At 41.9% G+C, this 27,359-nt stretch overlaps 1 protein-coding gene across 8 annotated transcripts in view; it reads left to right on the top strand.

The window, feature by feature from the left end:
* PLXNB2 (plexin B2) overlaps nt 1-27,359 on the top strand; it is a 269,974-nt gene that overhangs the window by 77,956 nt on the left and 164,659 nt on the right. For 7 of the 8 annotated variants that reach the window (XM_049813970.1, XM_049813976.1, XM_049813966.1 and 4 more), the window contains exon 3: nt 5,947-6,134. The exons of the other annotated variant lie outside the window; for it this stretch is intronic. The gene's annotated coding sequence lies outside the window, so the exon portion shown is untranslated. The remainder of the gene's footprint in view (nt 1-5,946; nt 6,135-27,359) is intronic. 8 annotated transcript variants of the gene reach the window in all.

Below are 27,359 nucleotides of genomic sequence, written 5' to 3'. Positions count from 1 at the left end.
CACAATGTTAATGAATCAATGTCTCAAGTCCCTAAACTATCATAGTTTAGGGGTGCTTTTCTTTATATTTTTGAGGGTTTGTGGATTTTTAAGCTTAGACCCACACTGTACAGGTGTAAGTGCTACGAATGTAGTCAGTGATGTCTTAATCTGACACTTGATAGCATAAATCTTTTTTACACTTTATAGATGACACCACTGGGAAGACTATTACAAAAGAGCTGCCTTAAAAAAAAATGAGGGGGATTCACTCAGTATTTTTAAAGAAAAGTAAATAAATACCTATGTTTCTGAATGTGCATGTATAGTGGAAAGGAAGACTTTTACAATAGAATTGTTTTGAGGGTTGGGGTTTTTTTTTTCCTAATTCTCACACTCATAAGTGAACAAAACTTTCTCATAAAACTGCATCTGGAAGAGCTTATACTGAGGGACACACAATGGCATAATTTACTATGTTGGCATGCTGGGCAAAATGTATTTCTTCTGTTCCTGGTAAAAATGTGGCTAATGCCATGGTTCCTTATGTGTAACTTGAAATAAGGTATCGGAGTACATCCCTCCCTCCCTTCTCCCCTGGAAGGGTGTTCTCCAAACAGCTCGCATTTTGTACCATCCACCTTCCTGCAGGGCTTTAGCATTCCAGAAAGAGTTTCACCAGCCCAGAGGTTTTAACAGTAGTCAGGACAGGGAGAAGGAAAAGTTACTAAACACTTCCCCTTGTAGGCTTAGGGCTGATATTGTAACCAGGGGCTTTTGGGAGCATATTAAAGACCCACAGCTTTCCTTGCCCACTCTTTCCCTATTCTCTTGGTAGCCAATACCAGTATGACCCAAGAGCCTGACTGTTTTTATTACCAAGCACAGTGAAGAAATATTTGGAATATTTCATTTCTGCGAGTGTATTAATGAAGGAGAAAAAAACCCTCTACCTTAAAGAGCACAAGAAGTTTGCAGACCTGCCCAACTCAGCCAGAAATTCTCTTAGGCGGAATACCACATGAAATTGTAAAGCTCTCCGGTCAAATAAGAATGAAATAGCAGAGCCTTAGTTTGGTTGCTTTCCACTGTCTTGTACCCTGTCATTTCTTCTTTCCTCTCCCTTTCTCCTACCACTCCCCCAAGGTATTCAAATGGAAAAGCTTTATTTCGAAGGTATTTACACAAAGAAGGCATTCAGCAGCAGACGAGATTTCTTCTGATCAAAAGCATCTTGGTGTGCTCTGATCTTTCCCCAGAACTTAGCTAAACATGCAGAAAAAGGACTCTGGCTCAGTACCCCTTACAGTTACGGGCCCTTTTGGTGGATGTTGTCATTGCACATTCTAGGGGCGTGCGTATGTAGGCATATTTGTTTGAGTCGCGGCCAGAATATATGCCAAAGAGATTAGACTTCATCTTTCATCCCTGGGAGAAGAGAGCCTAAATGGGTTTATCATAGGGTTTCCATTCACTCTGTCATTTCTCCCTTCTTTATGGTTCATTGCTAGACTTCTAATTTTTCCCGACAGCAGCGCACACCCCTGCAGCTGGCCCTGCATAATGATTCCCTCCTCCTAGACTGACACAAGAGCGGATGCATAAATCTCCTGCCGTCAGGGTGCCTCCTTTAGCAGACTCTGCCCCCTCTCCCCCCTGGAAAAAGATCTGTCCCCTCCACAGCACTCTCATTTACCACCTACTAGCTTTGCCCGTTGAGCCAAGATGCTGCCTGTGACCATTATCCTGCCTATGCTGAACATCAGGAAATGGTTCTTTTCTGACAAAAATACAGCCATCTTTTTTTCTTCTCTTACTGACAATTATTAGTGGAAATTGGAGAGCCTTTGGCAGTTGTATTTGACACAAACATTACACTGTACAGCAACCAGCTCCTGTGAAAAAGCAAGAACTGACTGATGGTTTGAATTAGGAGCTGGAGGATGAGAAGAACTGTCAGGAGCAAGAATTTGGACCTCTTTAGGAGGTCTCAAGTTAGAGATCCCTGTGTTCTCTGAGGCCCTGTATTAATTCAAAATGATTGCTTTGAACCATTGGGTAAGGATAGTGCTGTCAAATCCAGGGCTTCCCAGTTGCTGAACTCATGCAGCACATTGGCAGTTTATAAATCAGATGGGACTTGCGGACTGTTTACAAATTATTGTTTGAAAATCTCTTCCTTAGCCCTCCATCCTCACTTATAGCAGTGGAATATAACAGCTGGCTAAAAATCAGCGCAAGAATAGTTTAAAAGGCAGCAGTCTCTGTTCCTGTCCTGAAGATGAAAGCAGGCATAGGATGAATGTGCAGTGTACGGGAAGAGGTTTGTCATCCTTTACCAGCAGCAAAGGGATAGGTAAAGGTCAGCCTCTCTTCCAAGAGTCTCTTCCACAAAATACTAGATTTCTCAAATAGGTATTTGGTCTTAGCAGCGTGCTGATAGTCTGATACTCATAGTTGCTTTGAGAATTAAATGATGTTTTTCTTCAGCTACAAGTATTTGGCTGTTTTCTCTGCTGCTGTCCTTATGATGATTCATATTGCAGTTATTTTAAAGAGGAGGATAAACTACCATTGTTTATATACAAACAGAATATGGCATTGGCTGCCAGAAACCAATCTTGCTAATATTTGGCTTGCTAGGTTGCCTTGTGTTTCATGTTTTGTCTATCAGAGAGAGCAAGCTTAAAATTAATTGAAAGGAGTTTCTTTCTTTCCAAGTGCGCTCAGAGCTAGTGGTATTTTCTCCTCTGTAAATGCTGGCAATTGATTATAAAATGTCAGAGGTGTTAGAAGTGTCAGTGACCTTCATCTAGCCAGCTGGAATAATAGGCAAGACTTGCTTTAGGACACGCTGCGGTCGCTGACAGGTTTTGTTGCATCTGCAGCCAACTCTGTATCATTAACAAGGAAAAAAGGTGGATGGAGGAGAGTGGATTGTAAATGTAACAGTGCTCATTCCACTAAATTTACTTGAAAAATGATCATTTTTTTGTCTCCAATGCCATTTTGTACTCTTCGTGATCTTCTAGTTAAGCCTGGGGGATTGTGGATCCAGGCTCCGATTTGAGCAGTATTGACTGTCCTCCTTCCAGAGAAGGGAACAAAACCTCCTTCCTCTGCTGCTGGGGGCTAACTCATGAACTGATTTCTCTTCCATGCCTTGGTTACTACACATTATTAGTAATCCCGCTCTTGTGACTTCATGTGCAGTACTGCATCTCTGAAGCAGACCTGCCTGCCAGCTGCACATCGTGTACAGCTATTCCCAGGATGCTTAAATCTGACTTTGCATCTCAACTATTCCCACTTAATACAAAGAGCTTTGAAGCCAGCTGTGGGGGTGTTGAAGAAAACGTCCTCCATCTCTAACAACAGTCTCTTTAGACTCTGTTTGAGGCTAAGGCTCAGCTTTAAAACTGGTGATGGTGTTTATTTATTTGAAATAATTTTATTAGAATAAAGCAGTACCCGTGACTCTTGAAAAATGAAGAAAGAATGTGTATCCCTTTGCTTGGTAGACCCATGTGAGTGGTTTTCTGAGGGGATTACTCCTTTCTTGCCTTGGTGTTCCCCTGCAGCAGAAGCGGTGATAAGAGTCTGATGGCCAGTGTGCTGGCTGGAATTACAAGAGAAGATACCTGCAGTTCTTGGAGAAGGGGGAAGGGAGAGGAGGGCAGAGATGACAGCAGTTGTTAGACTTTGAAGAGCAACAGAAATAAGGATCTGTTGGGCTTGAGGAGAACTTTCCAATCCCATATGGCATTCCTTCACCTTAATGATGAAAAAAGTCTGTTTATTTTTTATTTTAATAACTTGTCTTTATGATATTTTAGGGCTGGAATTCTAGTACTTTATTCCCTGGATATCTCATCTGTTAAGTAATGTCTCTATTCCTCTCTAATGAGAGCAGGTACACATAGAAACAGAAAAAAGGTCTTTCTGAATTACACAAGTTTTTCTTGTGTTTCGTATTAATCAAGAAACACATATATGCTTAAGGATTTGGGGGGGGGGGGGGGGGAGATCATAGTTTGTTTTCTGAGAGTCTCATTGAAAAGTCAGCTTTTTACTGCTCAGTAAACCTGCCAGCCAGCTAAAAAATTTGGCTCATGGATGTGATGGAGGCAGCCGGAGCTCAGGGCTGGGAGCTGGCTGTGTGATGCTCTGTGAGAGATGTGGGCTTGTGCATGACCTTGTGCCTTGGCAGAGGGAGGAGGCATTACTCCCTTGGAGTATAGGTATCAATGCAGAGAGTTTAAGTCAGCATTTTTCTGATCAGCGTAATGTTATCCAAGCTATTAAAGTCATTTCCTCATGCTGGACAGGAAAGTACTGTAGTACTGTATACAATGGCTCTGTACTGTAGGACTTTGGATCATGCCAGGCTACAGTGGGTGCCATTTGACTATCTGATGCTTATTGTTACAACAAACAGTGCTTCTCAGTAAGGTTGAGCTTCCCTTGAGGCAGGGAGAGGTGTGGAGCGTGCAAGGGATCCCACTGCTTTTGCTGCAGGGGGTTCTGACAGCTGCATGTGACATGGGAGCTCAGGTTGGTTTTACAAACAGTGTCTTGACTTCAGAATCATAGGTAGAAGACGTATTACTGTAAAGTTGGTGCTTCTCCTACAGTAAATACCAACACTTTTTTTTCCCCCAAGCCCTTCCTTAGCCTTACCTAATGGAGGACTTAGGGTACATTCTCTTAGTTTTCTTACGGGACTGGTTTTACCTAAATGTGTTAAGTCCTTTCAGTTTGTGACATGTGAAAAGATACTTTCTGCTAATTTAAGATTAAAAATACCTTTTAAAGAGTTTTCATACGTAAAATATGTATAGATTTGAACTATTGAAATACTACATGTTGGAGAAGATGCATACAGTAAAAATGGCGGTAAACAGGAAAAAACGCTGGCTTGCATTTCTGAGAGGTACAAACCAGTCTTTTTTCCCTTAGGGAAAAATCATAGGATAACTTGGGTTGGAAGGGACCACTGGAGGTCATGTAGTCCAACACCCAGCTCAGATCAGGGCCAGTGAGATCAGGCTGCTCAGAACATATATGAAGTAATTAGCTGTCTGCTCTACATAGCTCAAAACTTAAGTATATGGTGGTGAGCTTCTTGGGATTTCTGAAAGGAAAAAAACTGAATTGTAATATGTCTCCTTTGTCTTCACCTTTCAGAAGAAAAAAAAAGAGGGAGGCTGAGGAAAGAAGCTTTTTACTATGCATTCCCTTTTATTTTTAGATGGAAATAAAAATTTCATCAGGCTAAACCTTACTTTCCATACTCAATTATTCCCCAGAAAGTTGAAATAAGTGTAGATGTAGGCTTTTCGAGAATATGCCCCTAGAAGTTAATTTCTGAAGCGAAGGGAAACTGCAAAGTGACATTGCTTTTGCAAATTGAGCCTTAATAAAGGGCTTCATTTAGGCATCCATCCTTGAAAGTGGATGGTAAACTATGTAAGGGTTGGGAGGGAAAGGGGAAAAAAGGAGATGCAAGGGAATGATAATAGATGAAAGTGTAGATACTTTAAGTCCTTGGTTAATGCCCCTATTTGAAAGTAGTGCTGGTTGATTTGATCACCCAACCATTTGGCAGCTCGAAGTTAAATTCTTACCATAAAGTCTTCTTGCCACAGATTGGGCTTGAGTAAGTTTGTTATTGGTCTACCATTATCTGCGAGAAAAGTGGCCCCTCCAAGGCAGAGTTAGGATGCTTTGTAAATAACTTCCTAGTGCTTTGCGTGTCCTCAAGACATCTTAAGTTGAGAGGGCACGTGCAGTAGAGAAAAGCAGAGAATGATGCTTATCGATAATGGCAGCTGTAATGAGTTTCCCCTTTTATAAGGCTGTATCTCCAGCAGTCAGACAGTGTAAACATCCATCAGTGGGTCTTATATATGAAATGTTGCATCACTCCTGTGCTGAGGGAGCTGAGAGCCTGTTCTGTTGTTCCAGGTGAGAAGAGCGAGGGGGACAGCCCAGGGCTCAGTTCTGGAGCTCACCTGGTACCCGCTGGAGCACAGCTGAACAAGACTAAGCACTGACAGTGCCCCATCTCCTCCTGAAGTCCCAGCAGAACTGGGTTCCTTTCTGCCAAGCTGTGGTGTGCACACAGACTTCTCATGTGAATTTTTTGTTTTCGGGTAAGCTCGCTTTTTCCTTTTTTTAATACCTTAGAGTTTTCTAAATGAGAAATTATATTGTTTTTCTAGACAAATTTGTTGCTATGCATCAAGACTTTCAGACATTGCTGGAACATATAATAAATGTTTATTGCTACTAATGGAGATAAAACTTCTAGGACCCTTGCAAGAAGCATTAAAAATTAGCAAAGGAAAAAAAAAAAGAACAGTTTGGCAGAGGTTCTGTATTCATAAACCTATTTATAGATGGTATGCTGGATAGGAGAGCAGGTTTGTGCCTCTGCCAGCAAGATGCTCCAGCCTACTGCTGTGATAGTGCTTGCCCTAATTTTGCACTTACATTCTGAGTCTCCCAGGGGGATGCTGAGCAGATGTGTGATTGACCTGAATCTCAAAGGTGCATGGGTTTGACTGCGTCTCTGAGAATGATCGGAGAGATTCGATCAACTTCTTTTCCAGGACCTGTTCACGTTGATTAGCACGTGTTGGCTTGACAGGTTTTTCAGAAACCAGCTTGTAAAACCTTCCAACTAAGAATTTTCTTCATCCTCAAGTGACCAGAGAGACCTGAAGCAAAGATTGACAGAGGGGTTGCACAAACATGGCTCTCGGTCTGTTCTTTAGCCGCAAAGTGATTTAAAACCATTTTGGCAGCTCACTTGGTGCTGGCGACGCTCCTGGAAGCACTGCTGTCGGGCGCACTGGTTCCAGCCTGGTGTGAGCCTGGAGGGGAAGGCAAGGCATTTTGCTGGGATTGCCTCTGCCGCCTTCATCTTGGCTACCAGTAATAATTGTCCATAGATGTACTTTTCGGAAGATAGCACTTAGCCTTTCCAGCAAGAGGAACATGTGTCTCCTGTTCGACACCAAAGAAAAATGAAACAGTGGGAGAGGAAAATAAAATTTCCAAAGAGCTAAGTTAAGAAAACAAGTGTATTCCAGTGTTTAGCTAGTATCTGGCTGCATGCCAGTTTGGGAGGGGTTTTGTTTAGGTTGGGGGGGGAGCTGTGTGCTTCTGTACGTTCAGTTTTACTTCCCCTTAAAAACTAATGGGAAAGGCAGGGGTAAAAATACAGTTTTGCCTGCATGTGAGCTGCAGAATGAATAAAAGTGAAGACAGCTGTTCTAAAACAAAGAAGTACCTAAAATCGTGATTTTTTGAAATGTAGGAAAAAGCATGAAAATAGCCGCCATTTAAGCTTATTTAGAAATACACATCAGGGAAGATGAGTATCACTAAGGAACAAAGGTGGGTCCTGTGGGGGATTCGAATGTAAGGGTGGACTCACTGAAAGCAAGTAATAGCAGAGTAATTTTGCTGTGGAATTTTAAACCAATTATGTGAATAACAGAGGATATGTTATGAAAGTAGCCAGAACTGCTTTTCTGTGGGTATAGCTAACACGGCTTCAGAAAGTCTCTGCCTGGTCAGGGTTAGCACTCCCACAGCTGAGACGGCACTAAGTGCTCCTGTGTTTGGCTGTACATCGTCGCCTCGCTGCAAGTCGGCCTTTCTCAATCAGCCTGTCTTATGGTGAATCTTCAAAAAAATGCACAAAGGTGTGTCTTGTAATACCCAGTGCCCCAGCTTGTTTCTATGTCTAACTGCGAAGTTTGATGTTCGAAAGGTGCTTGGTCTTAGATTTTGCAATGATTAAATGTTTTGATAAATTGCATCAAACTGCATCAAACTTTTACTGAAATTACTGCAAGTTTCACATAACTGGACTGATTAAAGGTAGTATTTCAAGAAGCCTTCACTGATCTAGTTGTTTCTTGAGCTCTGTTCCTTTGAAGGGAAGATTAGCATCCTTGTGCTTTTTAATAAAATGAGCCAAGTACTAAAAATCCATTGTCAGCAATTTGGCTTGAACACCAGAGTACGTGGCTTATTGCTGCACGGAACATGGAGGATATTAAATGTGGATATGAACTTTGTTCATTCCTCCACCACAAAGAAAATAGAAATGCTCATACAGGAGGGGAAAACAGTTTATGGTATTAGCATTGCCTTTCGTAGTATGCAATTATGAACTTTGATGAATAGTAGATATAAAGCATTTCCTGGTGTTAGATGCGTGTAAATAAGGATAAATCAGGTTGGTGGTTTTGGGGGGGGGGGTTTTGTTTGGTTTTTTTTTTTTTTTTTTACAGCCATTAAAGCACCTACATGGTAGCACTTTAAAAGAGAAACAAAAACTACGAGATCTCTACTAAACTTTCTTTTCTTTCTAGAAGCTTTCCTGAAACTTAATTAGTCTTCAAAGTTTTCCTTTTAAATGGGTGGCCAGTGTAAGCATTTCTGCAAATTCATTTCATGTGAAGATTTTGTCTCTAAAGTTGTTCAAGTAAGCGTAGCTGCAAATCTGATTCACTTGTGTGGCAATGAACTTCACATGTAAATCAAGCTTCTAATAAGTCCATATTGTGCTAGAAGGTGCTAATGGCTGCCATCAATCAGAGGACTGGTAAAAGTTGTTCTCCCTCTCTCCCCCAGACTAAATGAGACAGCAATTAAATGCCCTTTTGTTGAGTGATAGCTGAGACAATGGAAATCAATGTCCAACGCACAAACCAGAATGGCAAGTCTTAAGTATAAACTAAGCCTTGTGTCCCAAGGGATTGGCATGTTGATTTGCTTACAGCTGAGAGGGTGTATGAAAGGAATAACTGGGATTGTAGACAGCAGGAGAAGCAGTAATGCTCCTTGGAGCGAAGCCAGGAGGGAGTATGTGCTGGGAAGACTTCTCAATGGGGCCATGCTGCCATCATCTTGCCTCCATGCAACCCAGGCTCAGCCAACAGTGCAAATTTGATCCAGAACAGGCCCTGGAGTAATCATGATCAGAAAATATGATACCAAGTTTGTTTGTGGTATGTTTTTATGTTGGCTGCTCGAGAACAGGCAGTATCTGATCTGGTGTGAAGCCTACTGATACAAACTTAGCCTTTCAGCTTTTCTGAAAGTGCATCAGCTGGCAGGGTGAGTTTATACTCAACCCGTGCTGTTACTGTAGTGGTTTAGATCCTTGGAACAGGTTTTGCGGTGTTGTCAAGCTGCATCTTGAGAACATCCCCCCTCCCTAAATGCCATCACTTTATTCCCAAATGCTTTACAGGTGCAAGACTTACTTTTGTGTCTCTCCTAAATAAAATTGCACTGTAAAAAAGCCCAGTTTGCTTATCCATTTCTTGTAGATGAAAACAATCCCTCGAGACCCTTAGTACTGGTTAACAATTTTGTCCAAAGGACGTGCAGTCCCTTAGGTGGCTGAACGTGTTTTGCCTGTCGTCTTCTTTCCAGACCTTCTCCAAAGCTCATTATGTCAATGGGACACTTCTTTTGACTCCAGCTCACAATTCTGCTTTAGCTTTATTGCCTTCCTCAAAGGGCCTTAAGTTACTCCTGTGCACAGGGCTATATTGTCTCTAATCTCTGTGGGTTTTTTGTTTTTGTTGGGGGTGGTTTTTTCTGCTTTCGTGCAAAACTGTAAATGCATTGAGAACAACAAGCTATTGCATTTACTAATGGCAAGGCATACTGCTCATATGCAGCTCATATGCTGTTGGCAGAGACCGTGGCTATACGATGCTTTGCAGCAGCTCAGCTAAACTGAGAGAAAGTCTTCTGCAAGTTTAAGGCTCCAAAGAAATGTTACAGTAAGGAAGTATTTTATTTTTGTGCCTGAAAATTATTGCACACAGATGACCAGAGTAATCTGAAATAATACTAGAATTTGACTAAAAGACAATACATCTGTTTAGAGAGTTGTGTATTGATTTTTTTCTGTGGCATGCTGTATCTGTCACAGCTCTTTTGAGGGCTTCAACAATCTAAAAACAAAACTACCTGTATTGAAGTCCACAGAAATCAGCAGGCATTAGGAATGGACTCATACAAAACGCACTAGCTGATGTTTCCTGTCGTTATTGCTCAGTGATAAGACACTGTCTTTTCCTTGTGTCCCCATGAAGGAGACACTCTCTTTTCAAACTCATGTTCTACTGCACTCATGTTTAGTCTTTGGTTTTATAGTATTGACAATTACTGTGAATGACACACTTCACAATCCCATTGTCTTCGTATCAGTTCGGGTGTTCACCTCTGATGTTAACTCTGGTTCTAGCCTTGACTTGCACCTCACTTCTGCATCAGGTTCTCTATCAAAGTAAAGCAGAGACCCAGGGAACCAGGAGAGACTCTGTGTGGGCACAGCAATACACTGCTATGTTACCAGCATGAGTATAATACTTTGAACCTTTCAATGAAGACCTTGAATTATTAATGCAATCTTCACTATTACCAATACTGATACCTTTTCTTAAACATTAAAGCATTCTTATCAATAAACATATAATAATAAATTCTACAATGTCACCAAGATGATCATAGGCATAGAGAGTGCAAAAGCTATTTGTACTGGTTTATATTTAATTATTCTTTGTGTAATTTTGAATAATCATGGATTAGGTTTTTTTAAATCATCTACTTCTATATTGCAAGCCTTCAGCAGTCCAATAAAGCAGAGCCATTGACTGCTATTTGATGTGTCCATTACCTCCTGCAAATGCCTTGGAATACAATGGGGTAGCATGCAGACTTCAGAGCTGTCATGACAGGTATTAAGAACGTGTCAAATCCCAGGGATGACTGATAACATATCTGTCATTTGTGATGGGATTATTAGAAAGAGGAAAGCTACTAAGAGAAAGATACTCTAGGAAAAAAAAAAGGGGGGAGGAGGAGGAGACAGGAGGAGAGAGGATTTACTGTTCTTCAGAGCTGCCTGGTTTAATTAAGCCTTGTCTAGTCCATAAACAAATCTATTAACTTTCTGAATGCTTTGGCAGCTTACGCACTTCAACGCTGCAGCAGTAATTCCATGGAATTTAGGTTTCTCTTTGGTGGGTAGTTGCACTATAGGTATTGTGGCTACGATGAAGGTTCTTGACCAGTACATGGAAACAGCTAGTGCAGTAGTACTTTATTGGTTTGTTTTGTTTTCTAATTGAGAGTTTAACGGAACACTGTGGAAGAAAGAATTCACCAGGCACATAAGATGTTTTCTGCATGGAAGCACTTTATAGAACTGAGAAAGGAGGACAGTCTGCCAGTGCCATTTGATTTTCAACTTTGGTTAGCAAAAGAATGTGAAGGATTGCTTTTTTTTTTTTTTCTAGTCTGGATGTTTATCTCATGTGAGTGTGGAAAGAAGGCTGAGCTTCATCTCACTTGTAGAACTAGGTTCTGCTGAAGGGCTCCGGTGTGCCTACTACACAAACTGTTGCCTTTCAGGTGTTTTAGGCTGAGCCATAAACGCATCAAAGGTCTAAAAGCAGTTAAATATTAAGACAAAGAAGTATCTTATTCTGCTGCCTTCTGGTACTCGGGCAATGCCAGGACAGAGGAGATGACCTGTGTGCTTCTTATGGTCAGCATCTTTTTGGGGCAGGAGTTTCCCCAGGAGCAGTAGAACCAGTGTAGCTATTTCATACGGCCCCTACACACAGAGCTCAATTGGGGGGGGATATTAGATGTCAGGAGAGGGGGAGACTTGAAGTTCAATGGGCTGAGACAACTATTCCCGGTCCTGTGCTCCCTTAAATCCCCTTTCAGCAGGATTCAGCAACCTTTGAACAGAGACTGATAATGCTGTCCAGAACGTCCCTCTGTACTTTCTGCCAATTTATCTGTTGGCTTTGTATGAAAAAGGACCCGGTCTTTATCTCTGCCCCTTCCACAGGCACAGCCAAGGTGCTTATGAGCGTTCTCGGGGCCCCCAGTCCCATCGGGGAAGGGAAGGTAGTGGAGGTCAGCGCAGTGCCCAAGTGGGTACCAATGGACTGTTGCTGGACGGCAGCTGCCATGTTGAATGTCTTCAGCCAGGGTGGCTGCCAGCTTGGATAACGCATCTGGTGGCCATCCGCGCTGGTTGATGGCTCAGGGAGGAGCAGCTGCTCTGAAGGTAAGCAGGAGGCCAAAGGACAGTCTCGGGTTTGGGAAGCAGAGATGGAGAGCAGAGAGAGAGAAGACCTGTGTGAAGACCAAGCTGTAGCTGTCGCGGTGCGGAGTGAACGATGTTTGATGTTTAAACGATCGTTGGTAGGTGGGAAGCGCGCGGTGGCCTAGCCAAAAGCAAACGCTGTCGGGTGGCTTTGGACCCCGTTCCTCACAGTCAGTGACGGTAGATCAGCTGCCCGCGTCCGCCTGGTGCCATGCAGCACAGGCAGGCCAGGCCTGCCCCACTCCAGGTGAGCCTGCCGTTCCCCTCTAGCAGGGCGAGCTCCCCTCGCGGGTGAGGTGGCCCCGTGGCAGCCCCGCTGTGGGACAGGGAGCGCTGGCAGGGCAGGAGGGCGGCCGGCCGGCCTCTTCCCCCGCAGAAGAACGTGCCGGAGCACGTGGCGATGGCTGCGCGGGGGCTGCGGGCGCGAGCACTGCGGGCGCGAGTGCAGGCTGCGAGCTGCGGGGTGAGCGACGGCGGACACGGGGCGGTAGCTGCCATGCGCTTGCTCGCAGCAGGGTACCTCGAGTGTCCCGTAGGGGAAGGCCGTGCAGCGGGGCCGTTGCAGCACGCTCGTGGGCTCACGCCCTTGCTTACCTCATGGAAACTCGGTCACCTGCCCAGGCCCTCAGGAAAGACCTTTTTATTTTCCCCTGTCTCTAAATGCACATTTTTCCCACCCACAGAGGCTGGCTGAGCAAAGACTGAAGAGCAACCTGAAGCAAGGACGCCAGGTTTTAAATGTGATGTATTGCGGCTTAACTCATTTCCCAAGGTAGTTCTCTGAAGGGCCTTGTGGCAGCCATCCCAAAACAACCAGTAATATGGGTACCTCAACCCAAAGCTGGTTTAGCTTAAGAGTTGTTAAAGGAGCCTGATTATTTTTTTTGTTACTATTAATTTTTTTCCTCCAGAAGCTGAACTCAGCATTTCTTCAGAGCAACTTGAACTGTGCACTTAGAAATCATTAATCATACTGTAAATCTTGGCTTCAACTTCCCCTTTATACAAAGGAGATTACCATACGGGTTGTTAATGTTGTGTCTTGCCGGCTGGCAGTACCTCAGTTCATACTGATTAAATATGGTTTTGTAAAGACGAAGGCCTGTGGAGAACAGTGCTGCAGCAAAAAACCTTCCTCCACCAGTCACAGGTTTGCTTTTCGCCCCGGGTTAGATGCAACACAGATGTTCATGTATATTGATGATGGGCAGCCTACGGTGTGTGGCTTTGCTCTTCAGTGGCTACCCCTTCGGGAGGAGACACCAGTGCAAATAGGGACTGCTGGCAGCATTCATAGCCTACTGCTTTTTTTTTTCCAGTGCTCTCATTGTCTTTCACCAACTCCCATATTTAGTAGTTTTACATGGTGAATGGGGTTTCTGTCCTAAGAAAGGACGACAGTAAAGCGCACATGAGCTTGGAGTACTTCTCTGAGGGAAGCTATTCCTTCCCTGTACTCTCTCTCCCTTCCCCAATTCACTAGATTTTGTCAGTTAACAGAAGAAACAGGAACACTTATCTGGGAGGTATTGCAGAAGTTGACTTGAGACTCGGTTATTTCTTTTTTCATTTTGCTGTACATGAGGTGTCCTGAGATAACATAGAAAATGATGAGGTTGAGCGAGTCATCTCTGAAGATCATTGAACTTTTAAGAAAATTCCTTTTAGGGTCCAAGATCAACACTGCCCTGCATGGTCTCAGTTCTGTTTCACATGTGCTCACACTTAGCTGCAGTCCAGTTCTTGATTTATTTATTTATTTGTTTGTTTAGTGGTAGGATTAGAAAGTAGCCTTTGAAAACCAAACCAAACCACCATTACCATCCAATTTAAATACACAAGGATATCTTTAACCTGAAAAAAAGAACAGCAAAGAAAATCCTTTGTATGTCTAACTCTTGAGTTCATTGCATATTTGAATAAAAACTGATTTCCATGTTTGTTTGGACAAAGCAAAACATTTCCAGAAATTAAAGAAATCAGCAGTGGTGGTGGTTGCTGTTTGGGGGAGGGGAGCTGGAACGTGAAATATTGCAAAATGACTTTTTGCTGATAACAAACAAAGCCCAGTGGGAGATTTCTGTTTTGAAAATATGTAACTGTTGACATGAGGATGTTTGTTAGAATATTTTTAGTGCTGATAAAGGAAAGCAACATTCATTGGAGTTTTGGTAATCTTGAACGAAAACACATGTTAAGCTCTGGTTGCTTTGCTCTGGACAGTAGCGTTACTCTATGTGTAGGAAAGGTTTTTCTCAGCCAACAGTTTCCTCTATTGTTTCTATCTCTAAGCTTTTATACTGTATTTAGAGGAGAGGGAATGAGAGAGATCGAGGTTTGGTTATAAGGTGATGAGTGCGCTACATGAGTGTCTCTGGTAGGACTTAAAGGTGGTGTTTGCAAGTTGAAAGGTTGCAGCTAAGCCTAGGTAAAGCTAAAAAATATGTACTCATTTTAATTGTGGTGTAAAGCAACAGTATTATCATATGAAAAGCACCAGTGATGCCTTGACTTGCTTGATATAATAAGAATCTGTTCATGGTAATGACCGTTAACTCACTGACAGGATGATAAAGAGATTACAGGGTTCAGCTTCCCACTTATAAAGAATTGGTTGGTGCCTCTGCTATTCTGCTAGTCCCATCTCAGTGTATGTTGTGGAACAGTCATGGAAAACATTTTTAATATTTTTAATGTGCTACCTGACAGCGTGATCTCTATAGTATACAATTTTCTGTTCTTCTGACCTCTTACACACCAATTGTATTGGGAAAACATTAATTAAACAGGAACAATGTATTTATTGTGACTTGAAGTTGCTTTTATTGCGGTTGCTATTGTTCAGGTTCCTGAACAGGAATGAAAGAGCCTGCTTAAAGATGCTCTCCAAGCATTCTGTTTAAGCACTCTTTGTTCATAACTGCCAAAAAGTAGCAGCAAACTATAAAAGGAAAAATTCCCTTCTTTGCAATTGCAATCCCTTGAGTCTTGATGCAAAACAGTTTATATTAATTCACTTACAGATTTAGCTTGGTTTAATTTTAGCCTCAGTCATGAGCCACCCATGTGTTTTGCTGTTCTTTGAATGGACTATGCATCCCTTGATAACACCTTGAAAAAATAGCAGTTTTTGGAGTGATGCAGAGAAAGATGGGACCTTGTGGAAATTCAGTGGGAGTCATGTTTGTACACTAACTTGTGATTTTTTTTGTTTTTCCCCATGATACAGTACATTGACAAAGAATACTTCAGCGCCCTGAACAGACACCAGTGTCTGTAGAAGTCATAGTGCTGGTAGTGGCCATCATCTAAAGACCACAAGGCAGTTGGGAGGCCAAGGATAAGATTTTTGAGTTTAGAGTCCAGAAAGTCATGTCTCTCTGAAAAGGCTTGCAGGCCCACTGCTTCTTACTTCCTTAATGATGTAATTTGGCTTGACAAAACCAGTTCTGTCTCTTCATAAGCCCCGCTTCTCTTACAGGATATTACATGGTATGACATACAGCATCTTCAAATGGAAGACAAATAAATTCTCTTTTCTGTCCTATAGCCAAAAAAATAGTTTTGTATTAGCCAATATAGTTTTCCAGAAAGTTGCACTTGGGCAAGCCCTACTCAGCAGAAATGTTACTGCTCTGAAGTGCTCTATTAAATTGTTATCCATCCTATTCCTACCTTCTTACTGTTCCTGCCTTTCTCTATAAAGTGCTGTCTTCTGATGTGTGAGGCTGATCGATTATGTATTATGCAGAAAGGCAGTTTGCTTTTCTTAACTTTCCTGTCCAGCTGTAACCAATTCCTCTGTCACACTTCTAAATATTCTCCTGCCATTTTTGAGCATTGACACAGCATTTGTGTTACTCTTAGTGGTGTGTGAAATCCCCCCTCCCTCTGCCTACATGCGTTCATATGAAGAAGAAATGTTGCCATACAGTATGGGATGGAGAGGATTGTGATGAGACAGAGTCTGGGAACGCCATCTCAAGCCTGTTAGTCCATAAAGAACTTAAATTATGAGATTTACAATGGGTGAACTAATTGATCTGAGGAGCTGGATGCTGCCTGCTGCTTCAAAAAGTTGGGGGACCTGTTGAGATCCCGCTAGTGCCAGAGAAGAACGTGTACCCTGAAAACAGGGTGGAAGTAACTAAGCTCTTAGGTTAAGTGTCAGAAGGGCTTTGCAGCTGCGCTGGTCTGGCGCCCCTGCTGCCAGTCTTCAGCTGGGCTTTAACCAAGACTGCTCAGAGTCAGGTGTTCACGTGTGTTGCTGTCATGTATCCTGACAGCAGCTCAGGTATGGTCTCAGTATTCAGTCTGTTACTCCAGATCTACAGGCTTCTAAGAACATAAACCCTATGGGCTATTTTAATGTGCCAGGGATATTTATCCCCATCCTTTTCTGCCAGAGTATCTATGAAAACATGGATTTATTTTTTATATAAAGAGCTTATCCCACCTGATTCTTTTCTTGATGTCCCTGCTCATTGTTTGCAATCTTACTTCTTTCTGGTGACAGGCATGCTGAAATTTGACTTTAGGCTTTGCAATATACACAGTTCAGGAGAAAACTAATTGAATTCTTTCTGTGTATGGAATACAGAATGCAGAAATATAATCCTGTAAATTGCTTAAGAAGCATTGTATGGTTTAAAACTTATTTGTATCCTGCAGTTATCCGTAGGTCCGCTCTAGAGTCAGCCATCTGTATAGTTACTTATATTACTGCATGTTTCATATCTGGCACTCAAAAAATGTCGTTTATTCTTTTCTTCCTGATGTGAAAGCCATTCTCAGTCAATAAGCTGTCAAGCTACCCTTTTGTCATCATCGCTGCCTAGTTGTGTTCTTTCTCATCGAGTCTCCTACATCTTGCCGGTCTAATGTGTTAAATTGTTTGATAAGAATGTTCCAGTTTTGGAGTGCTAAGAGCTTTGCTTGTTTTTCTTCATGAATGGAATGAAACGCTTCTTGGTGAAAATACAGTGCAGCAGATACTGAAAAATTTAGACTTCCTTTGTAATCAATAGAGGAAAAATGGACACTTCTGGACTGTTATCCACTGCAGCCCTTGAGCTGTCCACCTTGGAGAAGATTAATTGCATTCTCCAAGTGCCTGGTTTTCTCAGCTGATAAAGAGAGGTTAGTTGGCTCACTGTGAGAGCTATTTCCACACTATTGCTACGGAATTCTAGGAAAGACGGGTTCCAGCATTTTGGTTTCAGCAATGAATAGGACAGTTAAGCAAGGACCTGTATCTCTTCTACTGTGTTTCTATTTAAAAATAGACAAAAAGAGCCCAGAACCTATGTTGCTCGTGCCTTCAGTTCACTGTGAGGTCCTCTCTTCACCCATCTCACCCCACCCCGCTTTTTTTTTCTTGGAGGCAAGCTTGGCTACAAAAAGACTGCTTTAAAGTTTGAGTATTCAAATTGAAGCTGAATCTGGTGAAGTACTTAAAAAATTGGCTGTTTCTATCCCTTTCCTTAGAAGTATTGCACAGTAGTGCTGGGAAAGCTTTACTAAATACATGTAGTAAACAGATTATTCTTCTCTAAGAGTTTCCTTGCTATGCTTGGGGAACTCCGTCCAAACGGACTTTTTGAGACTATATTATATTTCACAATTCTATACTCGTGATAAAGCAGCAAATGGGATGCAATATTTAAGATCAAAATGATTTTGACTTCTGCCTTCCATGATTTGTATTTAGGACTGTGGGTGGCCTTCTGAAAAATTGTTTGTCCTAGAGATGGTCTCAAGCTCTGCATAGAAGGCAAGGATGGAAAATATTTAAGACAGTAACAATTCCTGTATCTGTAATACATTACAAAGGATTTTTCCCTCCATATCGATGCAGTTGTCCACCTATGTTTAGTCTCATACAGCACTGTGTACTTTTTTTTATATGAAAATACACGATATTCTGCAGAATGCCTTAGGGAACAGGGTGTGTATTAGGCTAAAGCCCCGTGTCTGCTCCATGAACAGCTGAGCTGCTGGGGGACATCAGTGTGGGCAGGCAGAGCTGGCAGGGCAGAATGGCTGAGCCATTCTCGTCCCTTTGGTGCCAGGTCTGCTGCCACGCAGGGTGATGCGAGCTGACCTGGATAACTCTTAGCAACCATGGTGCTCAAGGAGAATTAAAGTAAAAGGAGATACTTTGTTTAATGGAGCAAAGAAATGACCTTATGGAAAAATGATGTCCAGGGCTTTTGTGTGCTTCCCACCCTGGCTGTGCTGGGTCAGGGTGGCAAGTGCTGGGGGGCGGTGGTATTATAGTACCACTCCAGCTACCCTTGAAGAAAGAGCTTGTCCAAAGTCCCAGTGATACCTGTTTCAATCCTCTAAGCGGGCTGGTGCTTCTGTTTTAATTCCTGCTATCCTTGTATGGGATTTTCTTCTAGCCACTAAATGCCCAGTCTTGGTCTCTGTTGTGTTGATTTACTGGCCTTGATGACTGTCAGTCACTTGTGCACTGTATTTTCTTTTCAAAATGCATTTTCTTTTATTAGTTTGCAGATTTTCACAAGGTGAATTGATGTGCTTGGGTCTGTATTGTTTATGATTTAATTTTATTCATTTTCTTTCTTAACTAAATATTCTTAGCCTTTTCAATTTTGTTTCATATGGAAGCTTTCCAGAGCTGCATTGCATGTGTTTGATTTTAATTAATTATGCATCAACAAGTGAGATATATATATATAAAAAAAATACGTAAAGGAAATATTTTTATTTGTTCAGCACTGAAATGCACGTTTCTAAAGTGATAGGCCTATAATACGTTATTTGAAGGGCTCTGACTCATGATTGCAGGCAGATTTTTTTGATACAGGGGACAGTAGCAGAAGAAGTAAGCTTTGGTCTGTTGCTTTTCAATTCTGAAAGGAAACTGTTTCCTGGACCATCTGCATCAATTCCTTCTCTCAGGCTCTCGCTGGGTGCTGGACAAGGTGAGAAGTTTTGGCACATCTGCCCAAATGCATCCTCCAATGCAGCATCTCTGAAGGCAGGACTTTGTGGAGTGACAGCCCCCTGGGCTCTGCCCTGGAAGGGAGCCCAGCAGGTCTGATGGGGTGGGCACCTGTACAGCTTTCCCCTTGAGAGTCTCAATTAGCAGCTGGCTGGAGTGAGTGGAAAAGTCTTTCCAATGACTGTCACTAATTCACTTGAAAAATTGTATTTTGCATTTAAGCAGAGAAAAAAGGGAGATATACGCCCACATATCAGACCAATCCGACTTGCTTATGGCCTTTTTATCAGATGGTGCAGCTTTTCCTATATGGGTGCTCCCAGCCAGCCAGCTTATTTCTCTGGAGGCACAGGGCAGTGTTTTTGAACTCGCTCAGTGCTCCCTTTCTCTCAAAGTGCCAGTTTCCTTTGATCTTCGCTCCCCAGGCTTGGCAAACAGCCCTGCTATCAGGGTCGGTGTGAGGAGTCCTTCAAAGCTATAAACCTGGCTAATTTGTTGGAAGGGAGGCTGCTGAGCGCCAGCCATTGCTTTACCTTTCCTGCCTCATTACCCAACTAGCCTTGTATGGCTTCCATGTATGTTTGGGCAGGCAATGAAACAAAACAGGACAAGAAGATGCAGCGGTTGGAGGTTTTTTGTTTGTTTAAAAAAAAAATATAGAGAAACACAAATGCTTCCTTAGTTCAGCCCACGCCCATGTAGTTGTTTTCTTCCCTCTCAAAACCTATCTACATTTATATAGTAGAAAGATACCACTCGGCTTTATTTTAATGCCCTACCCTGCCCTGCCCTACCTCAAAGTCCAAATCTATTTGTCACTCTACCAAGTTACCTTTTTCCCATAGTTTCCAAACACCACCCAGGCATTTAAAAACAGAAATTATCACAGTATAGAAGCAACAAGGTCTCTTGCTTAATTCATTTGTGTGTGTGTATTATCCGTGAGAATGCAACACATCATATTTACTTGTCTGGGTGGTTCTATTTTAATCTCCTCCTGCAAGAGGGAAGTCCCATGATCATGGCCAACCAAAAAAGTTCTCCCTTCTTTATGCATGGACTTCTTCCAGTTTAAACCACCCAGATGTGATGTCTAACTCCCTTTGAAGTTGATGGAAAAGATTTTTGCTCCATAAATACTCAGTATACGGCCTAAACACGCACTGTTCTGGCTCCTAGAATAGTTTGCAGTGGTTAGGATTCCTGCAGTTTTTTGGGACTTGGCTACATTTTTGTTGTAAAGAAGTGGCTAAGCCTAGTATTTCAAATATGTCTTCACTGGACCCTGACACCACACGAGATCATTTCTTCTGATGTTAACATCTGGATTCCAACATGACTGGTGCTTCCAGATTTTTTGTTTCCCTTGCATTCCTAAGTATGAAGCTTATCACAGTGGAGAAAAGCTATGCTTCAGTGAAACCTATATGGATGCTAAGAAAAGTATATAAACGGTGTATTACTTCTAAGCTGTCAGGTGAATAGCTTCTCCCCACCTCTTCCCCTGTCACTTTTGCTATTAATAAGAAAATTTCATTGCTGTCTCCTGTGCCACTAATCCCATGGAAAAATTTCATCTTGGTCTTGAAAGGTAAAAATATCTTGCAGGTGACTCCAGAATGGCAAATAAGAGGTCAATTTTGTAGGTAAAACAAACGAAAAAAACCCCCAGACTAAGAACTGAGATGTTACTCTTGCAAAATCGTATTGACTATACAGGCCATTGGTTTGAATAATAATTAGTAAAAACATGATGTGGGACAGCGTAGAGATGGCTGCCAAGTGATTCCTGTGTTTCCCATTCTATACACGGTTGTATTTTCACATATTCTTTGTTTTATCTGCCTAAGACAGTAGTTTGTAATTCAGACAGCCAAGAGGCAGCTTCTTTGAGGGCAGCAGTATTAAAAATATTGCTTCTTTTTTGGCAAACTAGAAACATTCTTGTGTGTGTTTAAGAAAGATGGGCTGGATATTTTTGGACGCTCACTAATTCAGTTCAGCTGTCCTTATTGTTTTGTTTGCTTGGGCTTGGAAAATGAGAGCAAGGGAGAATATATAGAGCTACATGAAAAGTAGTTCTTTATGGAGCTTTAGACCACCTTGTTCATATCTTCTCTGTATATCGAGAAATCGATCATTTACTGTGTCTTAATTTGTAATTCAAAACATGTATCCTTGTAGTGGGCGGACCAATTCAGTTTTATCAAAGTAATCATCTGAGGGTAATATTCTTCTGTATAGCTACTGGTATACCAATTCTTGTATCTGCAATGTCTGTTTATTTTTGATGTGTTTATGAATTTACTTACACAGCAAAAGGTAAGAAAGCTTATGAAGGGAAAAAAAAGTAATAAAAAAAACTGTGACAAGGCTTGTGGAAAACATTGCTGCAGAAAATCCCTTGAGGGACTGCACCCCAAACCCTGAAGCAACTGCATACTACAGAAGTAAAACCACATTATCATGAACTGATGGATGGGCTTCCATGTGCAGGAAAAGAAAATGGGGATGGCTGTGGGACAAGCTGGGGCTAATTTTCATTTTCACCCAGAGGCAGCTGCTCGGTTTGCCTCAACCAGCGAGGAGCAGAGGCAGGAGCAGACAGGATGCCAACCTTGCACACAGTTATTAAAGGGTGAAATATGGTGCAGGAGGAGAAAAGGGAAAATGAAAGTTGGGGAAGCAAACAAAAGGCAGAAGGATAAAAATCTACTTGAGTTAGTGTGAAATCCAAGAAAATCTTTAGGCCTCCAAAGATAAGCGGATGCTATTCTTGGGCTTGTTTTTCTTTCTGGTGGTGCTCAGCATTTCACATCGTGTGTCCTTCTTTGTTACAAGTGAGTGAGAGAGGTTATCTCAGTTTTGAGAGGGCTCTTTCTTTTCCAGCCCGAGAAGGTGATTACTCAGAAGAAGGTTCTTAAAACCCCAATAAATCTTGGGATCCCAACAGATAGTCCCAATATATTTAACGTTTTAAGCTTTGCTTTAAGATGGTATGTTTCTGTGGCTCCTGTGGCAAGGGATATACTTCTTTTTTTATGTTGCATCTGTTAGCAGTCGATAGCTCAACCAATGGCATTCCCAAAATCATACCAAAACCATGGGTTTAGTGTGCTTACGGGCACCTTGAGGTTCTTGACAGAACTGGATTTTTTAAACTGACATAATGAAGTAAATGTGCTGTACAAACAAGAGAGACTGTTTTCAGGTTGAGGTGCATTAGTTTGCCAGTAGTAAAACCTAAATTGCAATATATTATGTAGCCATCCTTAGAAGATGTAAGTTGGTAAGGTTGCGCAACACATCCCTGCTCAGAACAGCGTGCCCCAGTTTACTACCTCCTTAAACCTGCTGCTTCCCTCTGAGCACCCGGAGCAGCCAGATGAGTTTAGGGCACAGACCAGGGACTTTTCTGTATGTAGTTTACATTTATTGAGAAATAAGTACAAAGAGATCTGGGCTAAATTTGATTATGGTTTTATGGTGCATTCAGGATACCTTAGATGGAGAGGGAAGTTATGACGATCAAAACACTAAAAATTGGAGCCTGCGCTGACTTTTGAAGCTATGGAGTAAGTGCCTTTCGGCACGATTAGTTTAGGCTGTGGCATCAGAGTTGTGGATGATAAACACAACTGGCATAACGTGCTGGTTATGCTTCTGGGGTGTTGATTTTGAATACAGTTTTGTCTGTCAGGGGGAGTGTGTGGGTGAAGCTTCCTGGGGGCGACTGCAACTCTGACCGCTTGCTCCGTAACTCCCAAATTGGAGCACAGCTGAGAGGCAGGAGGACTTTCAGGCATGTGTGTGATCCTGCCTGCTTTTAAAATGTATTTCCAAGGTTGTTAAAGCACGTAAATCACCTAGCCCTTCAGGGACAGCTGGGTTTGTTTTATACTTGCCACGTATGATCTAATGTCCATGTAGAGTCAACAGTCTGTCTGCAGCAAGGGAGCTGAGAGGACTCTCAGGCCTGTGGCGGAACAGCCCTTGTGGGTGAGATGAAACCTACTTCAACACTGAATTAATATGTTTTGGGTCAACTACATAGGTATAAAAAAAAATTATATATGCAGAGAGGAGGCAGCTGGCTGGTCAGAAGGAGGCACTGCGGGGAATGCTGCCTGGGCAGGAGGCAAGCCCGTTCAGTGGGGTCTCTGTGCCAGCCACCCCCTGGACCGAGAGCCAGACCACGGACAATCCCGACTGCCCACAGCTTCTGTCTGGTGTTGGGGGGCATGGAGGGAGAGATGGGAGAGGAGCCCAGCTGTGACTGGGGGTGGAGGAGCAGCCTGCATGGGCATCGTCAGGTGCTGGGATCCTCCTGCAGCTGGGACGGGGCTTTCCCCTTCTCTGGGCTGCTGGGCTCTTCCTTGTAACCTCCTCCCGTGGGATCTTGTTACCCTGGCTCCTTTCTGCATCCTGGCCCTGCTCCCTCCACCCTCTTCTCTCTGGTTTTATTTTCGTCTCTATCTGATCCTGGCCTAACTATCCCCCACCCCTGGGGTTAAGGGGTTTGCTGTCCCTGTGCTGTGTTCACTCTCCTTGTGCCTCACTCCCTTTCTCTTTGCAATTCAGTAACCATATCTGTAACAGATGTAAATGCAACCTTACGTTGGTTTTTATATGAAGAGATCAGCCTAGTTGATGATAATTCATCACGGCTCTCGCTAGCTTCAGAACTGCATCTATTAAAGTGGGAGGTTAGGTGTGTTGGACGGGTTTTTTTTAAAGCTGGTTATATTTAAATTCTATGAAAGGCCAACAAGTGGTTAAAAACAACTTCAGGTCACTGGCTCGCATGGGCTTAAATAATATAAGTACACAGGAATAATTTGAAAAGTGTCTCAGTTAATATGAAGATGTATGTGTCCGCTAACTGCCTGGGCAAGTTAGAGAATTAATTGAAAGGGAATGTTAGCTCATTAGCTGAGCAAGCTAATGTCAAAAAAACCTGAAGCTTTCTTTTAAGACTTACAGTGATTTTTTCCAGAATAACCTATTAATGAAATGATGCTTTGGAAGGCGGTCTAGGAATGGAGGCAAGTGTTCAGATAAATTATCAGCTTCTGTATGTTTTTAATCTTTAATCTTACGCCATGAAGTGAGGTTCCTTCTGCCTCCCTGCCCCTCCACATTAGAGATAAAACATCATGCTTTAAAACACATTTTTGGATATGAAAAAAAATCTCATGTGTAAAAACATTATGAGCAGTCCTTAAATGTGTGCAAGTGTTTACATAGAATCATAGAATCTTTTAGGTTGGAAAAGACCTTCAGGATCATTGAGTCCAACCATCAACATGCCCACTAAGCCATGTCCTGAAGTACCCTGTCCACTCGCTTTTTTAATATCTCCAGGGATGGTGACTCAACCACTTCCCTGGGAAGCCCATTCCAATGTTTGACAATCCTCTCAGTAAAAATTTTTTTCCTAATATCTAACCTAAATCTCCCTTGCCTCAACTTGAGGCAATTTCCTCTCGTCCTATCTCCAGCCACCTGACAGAAGAGACCAACACCCACCTCACTACAACCCCCCTTTCAGGCAGTTGTAGAGAGCGATCAGGTCTCCCCTCAGCCTCCTCTTCTCTAGACTAAACAGCCCCAGCTCCCTCAGCCGCTCCTCATAAGACTTGTGCTCCAGGCCCCTCACCAACTTGGTTGCCCTTCTCTGAACACGCTCCAACAACTCAATGTCTTTCCTTTTCTACATATTTTTATATCTTCTACAAAATTACTAAAATTTATTCAGTAAGAGTCCAGATGCTCATGGTCAAAAGGAGTACTCTAAAATGCTCAAAACAGAAAGGGCACCTTTGAATATATACTCCCATATAGGAAAGATGGGCATCTTTTGGCATTTTGGTAATGAAGCTGTTGTACCGTCCGAGAGAGAGGACAGCTGGGGCTGCAGTAAGCATTCATAAGACTGAGCCCTGAGTAATAATACAGAGCCACCATCCTGGAAAGAAACTACCCTGTATTAGTGTTTATTTGTTTCTGGTTTGGGGACCTTGGGGATCATTTACCACCTCTTCTGAAAACTACAAACTTCCTCCACTAGAGATGAAGGAGGGTTTCAGAAAAAGGGAGAGATGCTTGACATTCCTGTGATCCTATTACTCCTGGAGTTGGGAATTTGCAAGATGTTGATGGAAACCAGGCAAGCAGAATGGTTGTTCCAAGTGGATTTGGATTTAGAACAGTAATCTGACTTCATGCCCAACTCAAACTGAATGCATACCATGAAAGTTAGCACTTTTTTAGAATTGTTTTTGCTTTGCTGGGAAAACAGAATACTCTAAAATAGCATGCTGAGATTCAGTGGCCTAAACCTGCTTTCAGGTGTCCTAATTCTAAGTTATAGTTTGTCTTCCAAGGACTGATAGAAACCTACTGCAATTGCTGATGTGAAAAGTAAGAACAGATTATCTCTAACAGTACTTGGAAGAGAAATGTGTAATGGCAGACACTTCAAAGCCAGCCTCATGATCATAGGTGTATGATTAAGTTGGAATATCTTTTTTTAATTATTATTATGAAATGTTACCATGAGTATTTCTACAAGTGGAAATAGTATTAAATATATATCAGAATTAACGTACTGTGGTTTGATCATCACAGGTCAACTATAAATGTGCAACTTTCTTGAGCTGTAAACCACAGGCTCTGTAAGTGTTTTGGAATAAAATATTTATGCATTTAGTGTTCAGCACTGTTGCTAATTTAGACTAGTCATTGGAAAATGATGTTCTCTTTATTGCGTATTGTTAAAACATAAGTGCTGCCATTTGACTTTATAAATACTAATAAAAAAAATGGTGGGTTTAATTCCTATTATTTTTCAAGAAATACACCAAAATACCTGTCAGTCTCCTCTAGTATGTGCTGCCCTGTGCGCAGGTACGTTTTGATTTAAATGAAAATTACCCTGAAATTAAAATTCTGAGTCTTAAGTAGGTAATTGCGGAAAAAAAGCCATAAATTGCTTCTTCATTAGACAACTTGCAAGACTGAGAAGTCAAATGGGGGTTAGCATTTGAGTTTGGGTTTGGGGTTTTTTTGCTTAATTGGGCATTTGGAAAAGTAAAGATTTGGGAAAGTGAAGGTAAAAAAAAATAAATGTTTTGTCCAAGGTTAGTAAACTGATTTTACAATAGTCATCTATGTATTTGAATAGTACCTGCATTTTGCATATTTATTAAATGAAATGTGCAATATCTTTATTAGAGTACCCCTTGAGGGAGGACACCTTTTTGCTTTTCAAAAATATTATGATTTTATGCAGCATCTCAATGCATTACTTATTCCATTTTAGTCTCTTATTAATGCCTTTGGGGAACAAGGGGCTTTTTCCCTAAAACTTGCTAACTGTGAGCTCTCAGTATCAATCTCCTCTGTTTTTCACAGCTGCCTCACATCCCAGTGCTACCAGGGGATTTCCAGCTAGTTTTTGCCTATGCAAAATCATAATTCCCCTCTCTGCTGGTCTACTAACAAGAATACTGAACGTCTGGGAGAATATTTTCCTGTCAACTCCTTGCTGATCAGTGGGGGAGATGCCATGTTTCTACAGGAGAGGAGATACAAAAGCTGATGAATCCTCTCTAAAGAGAATCTAATTTAATGTCTGAAAGTTGCTTGACCAGATATTATAGGCTTGATGGATGACAGTCCCTCCGGAGCATATACAGATAAGCTGCCTTCATTATTTATGGGCATTCATTAAAGTAAGCAGCAAAATCCTTATTGATCTTCCAGATTCACCTCTGTGGAATTAGAGGAGTCTATTGTACTAGGTGAGAGTCCAGATATATTCAGATGTTTTCTATGAGAATGTAATATCAAAATACGGTAACGTTATATGTTACAATACTCTTGCCTTGATGAACAGCCTTTTTCAAAGTATGCTTTCTCCATCAAAGTATGAATTTTTAATTTTATGGGTGACGAGGAAAAAAATTAGCTATCCAAGGATATAAGTTAGTCAAGAGTAAACATTTCACTTAAATAATTTTATGCGTACAATCCTCACTATATCACTTTGGGACATTAAATTAAACTATGCTGAAGAGCTGTGAATTGCTTTATCCAGGTTAGAGCTACCCTTGCCAATTTATGGTGCAACCAAAAGCTTATGTTTGCTAACTCCAGGCTCATAATTTGTGGAGCAGTCTATCCATGAGAGTATTAGGGGTGGAAAACAAGCAAAAGCATTTTGTCTGCCACCTTTCTGTCAATAGA

The sequence above is a fragment of the Accipiter gentilis genome, chromosome 11 (genome assembly GCF_929443795.1).
Source record: "Accipiter gentilis chromosome 11, bAccGen1.1, whole genome shotgun sequence".
NCBI classification, from domain to species: Eukaryota; Metazoa; Chordata; class Aves; order Accipitriformes; family Accipitridae; genus Astur; species Astur gentilis.
Note: the sequence above shows the minus strand (reverse complement) of the source record. Positions and strands in the feature narration are given on the sequence as shown.